Source organism: Barbus barbus, assembly GCF_936440315.1.
Source record: "Barbus barbus genome assembly, chromosome: 11".
NCBI classification, from domain to species: Eukaryota; Metazoa; Chordata; class Actinopteri; order Cypriniformes; family Cyprinidae; genus Barbus; species Barbus barbus.
The window spans coordinates 21293677-21305084 of record NC_136739.1 but is presented as its reverse complement, the minus strand read 5'-3'; the positions used below and the strand labels follow the sequence as shown (position 1 = coordinate 21305084).

The following is an 11408-nucleotide window of genomic DNA, read 5'->3' as shown; positions in this document are numbered from 1 at the left end:
TCCTAATAAGTGCAACGGTAGTGGGATTACTTGGGATGGTGTAAATCATAAATCTTCACGGAAGCTTTAATCCATTATTAGTGCTCTACTTCGTCTATTCTTTTCACAACCTCTGTTTGGTTTGCTTTTAAAACCTTGACCCTGCATGTTACTTAACCGCTTGCAGTGGTCATTATGCATAATGCTCTTTGCTTACATTACTTGCCTTTTCCTTACTGGTTTGAGAACCTCACACTACACAGAATATGTCAAGATTAAATATTACACTTTTAAAAAATAAATAAAAATGAATGAATCAAATTGTTGGTTCCCAAAAGAATGTTTCTGTGAACAGATCTTAAAAAAAAAAATTTTTTTTCTTGTAAGGAACATGTTAAAAGTCTAACTTTTTTCCATTAAAAATAACCTTTTGGAATGGAGAGGTTCTTCATAATGGGTTTAAGGTTCTTTAATGGAACCATAGATGCCAGTAAATAACTTTCTTTTTAAAAGTGTATCTTATTTATGACTTAAACTGTTTACACACATTATTAGTGCCTTGACAGCAATATTTTTGTGGGTGCTACCTTTTATGATACTTATTTTTGGGGCATTCATTCATTTTAACATTTGTGATGTGCAATGGACAAGCAGTGACAAAGCAGACAGCTGGTTAGGATGCTGAGCCGGTCCTTGTCCAGCAGGGAGAGCAACAGTCTTTTAACCATTGTTTTGCCAAACCACTTGTTGAAGCATTGCTATTAATTCCTTAGGCGCAAGTTTTACACCAGAGGTTTAGACCCAGTTATTGGTTCTGAGGTGGGCAAACCGATTTCAAAACTTCTCTATGTGCTACTCAATGCGACGTGACCAACAGGGAGAGTGAGAGAGAAGATGGAATGAGGCGTTCTGTGTGATCTCTGGTAACATTCAAAAACATTCTAGGTGGAAATCTTTCAAGTTTTTGTTTATCTTTCTTTATCACTGCCACTATACTAATAAATGTAAATAAATATTACACACTTGTCCTTTACATTACAAACAGATTTTGGCCCTGCTTGAAAGCTTCACATGATAATATAACGTAACATTTTGTCTATTTTGAAACATTTCTCAATATGTCGATCTTAAAAGACTGCAAGGGGTTTCATTTAATATGTCATTTTTTTCAAATGTGCTGCAGAATTTAGTTATTGTAAGTTCTATGAAAGAGATTGTCCCTATTCAATTTGTTCATTTTTAATACACAAATGTTCCACAATAGAGACAGACTTGTATGAATATCTTTTCATTATATGGTTTACATTTAGCAAAATATCTTATACTTAATATCAATCTATTTATGTTCATTGATAGACATTTAAAGAAAGAACAAAAAACGATTTTTCAAACAAAATATTTTGCCAAAAGAAATTTGTTCATACTATAAAATATTGTTAATTGTGCTAAAATGTACACTTTCAATTTTTTTTTTTTCTACTTTAGAAATACCTATTGTGATAAATTTATATTTATCTCAGTTACTTTTGAGTATGGCTTATTCCAAACTAAACATGCATGTTGTGTATGTTCATCACAGTTATAGATTTAGAATTATGTATACTTTTTATAGTACATGCACATGTCATGTTCACACTTATATAATTCATTACGGCCAAAAATGCTGTAAAATGTTTCTGTGATAATAATAATATGAATATGAATATTACTTTAGTCTGTTCTGTTATTTCTTGCAACAGTTTGTAAAAATTATCTTGAAATCTTCCAAAATAATTAATTGTTCAAATGAAAATAAATTAAATATGAATAATAACTAGATATAAAAATGGTTGTGTAAGTAAATGACCAAGGAATAAATAAATAAATAAAAACATAGTGGTCTGGATGTAACTCCAAGATTGTTAGAATGTTGTTGAAAACATACAGCCTTTATATTATAGGAAGGGGGACACTCCTTCCACAAAAAGGGATCAGCATTTGGGGGTTCTGTGGCATTATAAAGTTTGAAAACCGATCAACTAAATTATATAAAATAATGTGATGTAACAGTTTGACAAGCAGTTTGAAGTATTTAATTTCTTCATTAATTTGAATTCAGCAAGACACTCTTGCTTATATGTGCATACTGTATTAGTGTGATTAGTGTACCTGCTTCCATGAGTAAAACAGTCTCTGTTAATGATCACCATATCAAACTAAACTGCAGAGGGCAGCACTTCGTATTGATTGTCTATGTTATTTGGGAAAGGTAACAGCCCATTTCATTTGGGTTTTCTAGAAAATTCAGTCCTATACATGCGCAAAGCAACAGAGCAAACATGCATTTGTGCTCACGTTGACTTTTCATAATCTTTTTATCAATATATTTTTATCATTAAATTCTGTTTCTGCAAGCAATTGTTCACATCTGTAAAAGAACCGCAAGAGACAATTTATGCATGCTTTTCAATGCTATAGGTTCTTTCAAATGGATTCTTCAAACTGAACGAGAATTGTCCCAACAAATTGAAACAATGGGCCAAAAAACTATATAGCCTTTTGAATTACAATTTTTTTATATAGTGACCAACCTATCTGATAGATTCATCATTTTTACACTATATGCTTGAATGTGACTTTGTTTACAATGTTTAGAATTGTAAACTTATTTGGGGTTATGCATATTATTCATTTTTTGTACTATCAAATTTAAAAAGAATTGGAATTTGTCAATAAAGAAATGGAAGAAAAAAAGTGCATGCGATTACTATATACAGCATAAAATGCTGTGTATTCTTCTGTATTCCTAAGTAAGAAAGTTTGAAAATGCATACTAGTGCATATATGAACTATCATGCCAATGACTGCTGACTTGCAAGGGGTTTCTGATAATACTTCATAATACATGCCAAGTCTCATTACCCCATTATACATGGATATTTGCATTGCTCAGCTCATGTTGCCAACCCCAATACCCCACCAGAAAATTCCTTGAACCTTGACCAGCTTGTGGATGGGGGAGTCAGGGATGTGCCGTCTCCAGTGTGCTTGCAAGGTGGAGGGTATAAATTGGGGACATCAGGTTGTGCTGTACCTTCTCCAGCTGAGCTCTGTCTCACCAGAGGACCCTGCTGACCATGAAGCTCGTTCAAACACTCACTCTGTGCCTGGCTCTCTCTTTGAGCCTTGCTGCTGCTTCGTGAGTAAACACACACACACACACACCTGTCAACACATCATTTTTACAGGCTTAAAATGAATCATAATTATGTGTATAAAATAGCTATTGCACTGAAAAAAATTATACTAATTTTTTTTTAAGGTAAGTGGTTGAAAACAATTTATTTTAGCTACATTTATATAAAATGTTGAAAGTAAGTCAAGCTAAAGTTAGTGTAGCTAAAATAAATTGATTGCAACCACTTTTTAGTAAATTCAATAAATCTATTTTTCCCTAGTGTGTTATAAGTGTATTACTTTAACATATCCGTAACAAGGATTATTATTTATTTTTTTGATAACATTTTTGCCTGTTTGAAGTGTTTTTTTTTTTTTGCACCAACATTTGGATTTTGAATGCTTGCTCTTTAACATATTAAATCCTTGCATTTACTTTAAACAGTTTTACACTTACAGTACATTTACTCATTTACAATATGATTTTATCCAAAGTGACTTACAAATGAGAAACATACTGTATCAAGCAAATTTTCATAAGAGACAACCATTTTTTCAGTAGTCTATGCCACAAGGGCAAGATTCAATTATAAAGTTGATTAATACAGTAGTATTACTATAATAAAAAAAAGTATCTCAGACACAGATATTACATACAGAGATTTGCTTTTGTTACAGATTTCCAGAGTTGCTTGATGTCTGCCCCCCCCCCCCCAAACAAAATGACAAAATACATATTTTGATAAACAAATCGTTAAATAATGGTCTAATAGCTTAAAATGTAACATTACAGACATACTACTCTTTTGTTAGAATTAGAGATATTGCAGTGTGTTGTAATCTGTCATTTTAACATCCACTTAATCTTTTTTGTGTGTTCAGCCATCATATGGAGAGTCATGCTCAAAAAGGTGGGTCTTGTAAATCAAAACAATTTCTCTAAGTGGGCAGTAAATGAAAGCGATGTATTAGTATATTCTGATTCCATTAAGACACATATTTCATGATATAACGTTTTTTTTTTTTTCTTCAGATGAACCTGAACCTGAAGGACATAAGCATGAATTGCACCATGGTGCTAAGCTTGACCGCTGTGAAGGAATGGAGTTTGACCCAGTTGCTGTGAACGAGGAGGGAATTCCTTATTTCTTCAAGGGTGAGAGATGTTTGATCAGAGAAGTCAGATTTTTATCAGTGAGAAATATATAAGTAGGCTAAATAAAGAAATACAAATAATAATAATATAAATATATATAATATAAAAATATGAACATTTTTATAGTGAATTTGTCATTACCTCATGATCTTATTGGCCTTATGACCTTTCTCTTTGATTTTTGACTGAAGGTGACCACCTGTTCAAGGGTTTCCATGGCAAGGCTGAGCTGTCTAATGAAACGTTCCCTGAGCTGGATGACCATCATCACCTGGGACATGTGGACGCTGCATTCCGCATGCACTCTGAAGACAGTTTAACATTCTCTTAAATCCAGTTTCTAATGCATTGTGATGCTTGCTTTATGTATCAGACATGTAAACTAGCCTCTTCTTCTTCTTTGCTTCTTTAACACCATTAAAGGACACCAAGGTATTCAGCTACTACAAGCACAAGCTGGAGAAGGACTATCCCAAGGATATCTCTGAAATTTTCCCTGGAATTCCTGACCATTTGGATACTGCAGTGAAGTGTCCCAAGCCAGACTGCACTAAAGACACCGTAAACTTTTTCAAAGGTATTACAGGAAATTGTGGTCTTTTTCTAACTGCGGAGGTTAAAACATGATGGAAATGTAATAAGTATGTTGAGAGGTTTTGTTGTGTCTAAATTTCTTCCCAATCCACCAACGGTGATGAGATCTACCACTTCAATACAAAGACCAAGAAGGTTGATGAGAAAGAATTCAAGAGCATGCCCAACTGCACCGGAGCCTTCTGTTACATGGATCATTATTACTGCTTTCATGGTCATCAGTTCTCCAAGTTTGACCCAGTTACAGGAGAAGTCCATGGCAAATTTCCAAAGGAGACCCGTGATTACTTCATGAAATGCCCACATTTTGGTAAGTGTAATAATGAAAGTGCAAGTGTGCAAAATTTATACAGCTAGAGAAAGCAATTTAGCTTTAGAAAAAAATAAGAACTTGGAATCTGGTGTCTCTCTAGGACAAAAGAGCACTGATGACCACATTGAGAGAGAACAGTGCAGCCGTGTGCAATTGGATGCTATTACATCTGATGACGATGGCAGTGTATATGCTTTCAGAGGTGAGTTTCCTATTGTTGTTTCATCCAGACAGCATTATAGTGATAGGATTTTTTTCAGTGACTCTTTCAGGGTATATCATTACGCAGGTTGCATTTATAAGCGAATCAATGAATCATTTATTCAAATGATTCCTTCAAAAATGCAGACCCTGCATCCCACTTCGCATGCTAACGGTCTTAAATAGTATTCAAGGCTACTATTTAGGCTGGCGTCATTGAATGTGAGTCATTGAATCATTCACTGAACCATTCGTGAGTCACTGATTTTTTTTCAGTGACTTTTTTAGGTTATATCATTACGCCAGTAGGAGGCATTTATAAGCGAGTCAATGCATCATTTATTCAAATGATTCCTTCAAAAATGCAGACCTGCATTTCAATTCCCATTCTAACTGCCTTAAATAGTCTTCAAGATCAGTAATCTTAAATAGGCTACTATTAAGGGTGGTGTCATTGAATGTGAGTCACTGAATCATTCACTGAACGTTTGTGAGTCACTGAACCATTCACGAGTCATTGAATCATTCATTTAACTGATTTGTTGAAAACAGATTCCTACATAGATGCAATGTGTGCATCATGTGGCTGTAATGTTTGTTATGAACTGTTTTTTGTGGTCAGAACAAAAACAGACAATGTAGCTGGCAACGTTGTGTCTAAAATGTAATATACTCAACATTAAATTCTGGTTTATTAAATTGTTGTATAAAAGCAAAACTACTGCCATTTGCTAAAGTGGTACACAATCGCACTGCCTTTACAATATCAGCATGTCTGTGATCACATGCAGCCTATGGCAGAATCCCAAGCTTATATTCAGGAACAAAAGCTCTCTTGCCCATGTGCTATTTCCTAAATATGTATACCAATATACAATAGGAAGTCACTAATTTAACAAATGCAATTTCAGAAGGTTCACTGATACAGTCATCTGTAAAACAAATCCCTGTTTCTCTTCCCCAGGGCACCACTTCCTCAGCATTACTGGTGATAAGTTTCATTCAGACACAATTGAGAGTGCTTTCAAAGAGTTGCACAGTGAAGTGGATGCAATCTTCCCTTATGAAGGCCATCGCTACATGATCAAGATTCATTTGTGCAGCAATTGACTTTCACAAGGCTTTATAATATTAGATGTGTCTTAAACTATTGTACTGTAGTCATTGAAGTGAAAATGTCTGCATTCATCTTCTCATATGTTCTGTTCCATGTGCAGGACAATGAGGTTTTTGTGTACAAAGTTGGAGAGCCACACACACACCTGAAGGTCACCCCAAACCCCTGAAGGAGGTCCTGGGAATTGAGGGTCCCGTAGATGCTGCCTTTGTGTGCGCAGACCATCACATTGCTCATATCATCAAAGGTATAAGCATTGGCATGTTTGTTCTGTAAAATACTGTAGATTGTCTATTCTCATTACAAGCATTTGCCATCTAGTGACAGAAAGCTTAGTGTATTTTCTACTATAGGTCAAACAGTTCATGATGTTGACTTGAAAGCCACCCCACGCGTGCCTGTGAACGAAGGAACCATAACACACTTAAAAAAGGTTGATGCTGCAATGTGTGGACCCAAGGGTGTGACGGTTGTGATCGGTAACCATTACTACCAATATGCAAGTCCCATGATTATGATGATGGCAAGAATAATGCCTGGACAGCACAAGGTGTCTCAGGAGCTGTTTGGCTGTGACCACTAGAGGGAGGCATACAGAGAAGTAGAGGAGGAGGAACTGCTGTGCAAGTGAACTAGTCTGTGTAGACTATGTCTCTTAAAATAGCCCCAGTAATTGCACTGACTAGGATTTTCAAGCCATAACATATCCACTTTTCTCTAACTTTTGTCAAACCTGATCTCAAAAGAAAATTCCTACCTCTGAAGTTCTGCTTTAATAATGTATCCCACTATAAACAAGTGAACATATAAAAGCAATCCTGGCTTTTGCTGCAATTACACCGTGTGCTGACTCGTGTATTTGCGTCTATTACCACCAAACGTTTTTTTTTAAGGTCCATCAATATGAAAGACTTATATAGAAATATTTCACCTTGGTCTATATACTCTGTGGTTAATAAATAATCTTATATCATTTTCATTTGTCTGTTTATTGTGGTCCTAAAGTGTGCACATATGAGTGATGTAAATATTTGTAAATATTTTTTTCAATATATATTCTGAAAAGTATGGTCATTTCTATGCACTTAATACTTGGTTGGGAATCCTTTTGCATGAATTACTGCATCAATGTGGCGTGGCATAGAGTCAATCAGCCTGTGGCACTGCTCAGGTGTAATGGAAGCAGGTTTCTTTGATAGCGGCCTTCAGGTCATCTGCATTGTTGGGTCTGGTGTTTCTCATCTTCCTCTTGACAATACCGCATAGATTCTCTATGGGCTTCAGGTCAGGCGAGTTTGCTGGCCAATCAAGCACAATAACACCATGGTCATTGAACCAGCTTTTGGTACCTTTGGCAGTGTGGGCAGGTGTCAAGTCCTGCTGGAAAATGAATCAGAATCTCCATAAAGCTTGTCAGCAGAAGGAAGCATGAAGTGCTCTAAAATTTCCTGGTAGATGGCTGCGTTGACTGTGGACTTCAGAAAACACAGTGGACCAACACCAGCAGATGACATGGCAGCCCAAATCATCACTGACTGTGGAAACTTCAAACTGGACTTCAAGCAACATGGATTCTGTGCCTCTCCACTCTTCCTCCAGACTCTGGGACCTTGATTTCCAAATGAAATGCTAAATTTACTTTCATCTGAAAAGAGGACTTTGGACCACTGAAAAACAGTCCAGTTTTTTTTTCTCCACAGCCCAGGTAAAACGCTTCTGACGTTGTCTCTGGTTCAGAAGTGGCTTGGTAGCCCTTTTCCTGAAGACATCTATGCGTGGTGACTCTTGATGCACTGACTCCAGCTTCAGTTCACTCCTTGTGAAGCTCTCCCAAGTGTTTGAATCAGCTTTGCATGACAGTATTCTCAAGCTCGCGGTCATCTCTGTTGCTTGTGCACCTTTTCCTACCCAAATTCTTCCTTCCTGTCAACTTTTCATTTAATATGCTTCGATACAGCACTCTGTGAACAGCCACACCTTTCAGTAATGACCCTCTGTGACTTACCCTCTTTGTGGAGGGCATCAATGTTCGTCTTCTGGACCATTGCCAAGTCAGCAGTCTTCCCCATTATTGTGGTTTCAAAAAACAAGAGAAACCCAGAATTTATACTGTAGGGAGGGTCATTAATTTAAACTAAAATGTAAATATTCTAATATTTTGAGATACTGATTTTTGACTTTCATGAGCTGTAAGCTCTAATCATCAAAATTAAAACAAAACAACTTTTGAAATGTTTTACTTTACATGTAATGAATCTAAAATATATGAAAGTTTAACTTTTTGAAATAAGTTACAAGAAAAAAATGAACTTTTTCATGATATTCAAATTTGTTTTGATGTACCTGTAAACCATGTATATTTACATTTGAGATATATTTAAGAATGCACTCAGCAGCGGCTCGCCCATAGAGGGCGCTGGGGCGCCGACCTCCCTGCCAGTTTTTTATTTTTATTTATTTTTTATTTAATAATAAGTTTTTAATAATCTCTCATTTTGAAAAAATTATCTGTGTTAATGACATGCTATTAATGGTTTTACTTTAGAATGTGTTTAGAACTCTCCAGAATGATATTTGCATTCACTTCATGTTGGTGTAGTAGTAGCCAATAGGCTGTCTTCCCTGGGCGCCAGTTCGCTCAGCCCTACAGTGCTGGAATTTAAGCCAATGGTTCCCCTGTTGCTATGCAAAAAAGTTTATATTTTGCCAATCATCGTCGTCGAATTTTATGGTTTGGGGGCGCTGAAAATATCGCCCCTAGTACCAAGATTAGAGCAGTGCACCTGCTGCTGCGCGGGACATTTACCTCAGAGTAGTGCGAGTGCAGTATGGCAGCGCCGGCGACGTCGGCTGTGTCCAAATTCAGGGTCTGCATCCTTCGGAGTACTCATTTGAAGGATGTTACGTCACAGCGCCGCGACGAAGGCTGTCCAAATTCGTAGGATCCTTCAAATGCGGCCCACAAATACGTCCTCCTTTTCCCTGAATTGGAAGGATGGGTGTGGTGGATCCTTTCCCGTCCTACCTATCCCATAATTCTTTTCGGCAGAGCGTAATGGCGGACGAAGCGAGCGGTAGCGGAGTGGGAGAGGAGTTTCTCTGACAAAACAAGCTAAAGTTTATGCTTCGGCTCAATGAATTTGTAGGAGAAATTAGTAGAATACTTAAAAACAAATAAAAATAGGCTATAATGGCTTACCTGGCTGTGACTGTCTTGTAGTCTGATATAAAAAACTCTCCGACAACGAGCAAAGAAAGTATTTAATTTATTTAATTGCTTTATTTCTTCCAAAATAATTAAAATGAGGAGAATAACTCTTTGTTTGTCCATTTTCCCGCTTCTTGCTTGGCGCTGTCACGGTTGCTAGGCGACAGGATATGAGCAACGGGTAAGGGAGGGAACTGAAAGAAGGGTAGGCTGTCCAAATTCACAAACACCGACTTCCGGGTTTTGCGGACGTCGGAGGATCCCTCCTCCTTCAACCGGGTAGGAAGGATCCTAAGGAGGATGCAGACCCTGAATTTGGACACAGCCGTCGAGTAGCATTAATGTAAATAAAAAAAATAAAGAATTCTTAATTCAGATATTTTTGTTTAAAAACATTTTTTGTAAATTTTACTGATTTTAAATGGTTAACTTTTAAGGAATTAATTAGATTAATTATTACTCAATTAATTTGTTAAATGTATTTAATAATATTGCTTGTAATCTGTTGCCACAATTTTGAGTGAATATAGCGTATTCATTTTTATGCTGTCATTCTCTTACTCACTCAGTCTCTCTCTCTCACTCACAGTCACACACCACGTTTCACACACATTTGCCATTAAAATAGTGATCTCAATAGGAATGTAACTGTATGTTTGCTTTGCTTTTTTTGTTTCGAAGTTCTGAGCTGGATTACTGTGTTTCATACTAGTTAAAATGTTAAAATAATTTTTCTTCTCATACTTGGTGTTCTTCAAGAATGTTGTCCCACCCTTTCTTTGAGAGCCTTCTCTCTTTCTCTAGTATCAACACAGACTGTTATCCATTATCCAATTTGTCTACAGTGAACTTTAAAGATATGTAGTCTACAGCTGGGGATTGATTAAAGAACTAGATTGTTGTATTTCCTCTAATAATTTATCGTTATGCGTTTGCACTTTTTCTATCTGGACACGGAGCATAATAAACATGCAACTTGTTCATTATCATTACCTGTGAAACTGTTGATTTCTACATGGCAGTTCAAATAATATTGTCTTTTTAGACCATTGGTATTGACTGGTTTGAGTTATTTTATTGGTATAAGCAAGGGACATGGGTGGCCTAAAATGCACTAGAATGCAGGAAATCACATCTATGAAATTAAAATTTTTCTAGGGGAGGAGCCCCCAGACCCCCCGCACAAACAGCCCCACCTAAAATATTTTTCACCAGCCGCCACTGCGTTCTGGTTTATTACTTGTATGAACGCCTTCATTGTCAATATGGTTAAACTAGTCAAACAAGTTCTTTGTTCTTTACCACAGTTGCCAAGTCCGCGTATTATAAGCGACTTTGGGCTTCTTTTTTTGTAAAGTTGGTTGAAAAAATCCCTGGTCGCGGGTTGCGGTTTTTTGGGCTTATTTAAAAAAACATGGTTGCTTGTTAGGGAAATCTGACAAGCAACTTCGTTTCTTTATTCATGTTCGCCGTATTCTCCATCGAATTAATTGACACTCTGTCTGACAACCAGTGCAATAATTGAATAATATAAAAGTGCCGTAGCGTAATTTGCCATATGTTCCGCCCCTCATTGGAGAAAAATCACATTCAAAATGAAGGCGCATGACGCTGTAATCCAAGCGATGATAGAAGTAGACGTAGAGAGAGGAGTGTGATGACTTTCTTTTAGCCTAATTTTTAC

The 11408-nt window shown here is 36.5% G+C and overlaps 1 pseudogene across 1 annotated transcript; it reads left to right on the top strand.

The window, feature by feature from the left end:
- Positions 1-3095: 3095 nt before the first annotated feature.
- On the top strand, positions 3096-7099 carry LOC306876932 (hemopexin-like; annotated as a pseudogene). The gene is made up of 10 exons: positions 3096-3157; positions 4018-4046; positions 4169-4291; positions 4483-4641; positions 4678-4868; positions 4983-5195; positions 5299-5400; positions 6364-6488; positions 6617-6763; positions 6870-7099. The product of its transcript is annotated as a hemopexin-like (transcript).
- The last annotated feature ends 4309 nt before the right edge of the window (positions 7100-11408 follow it).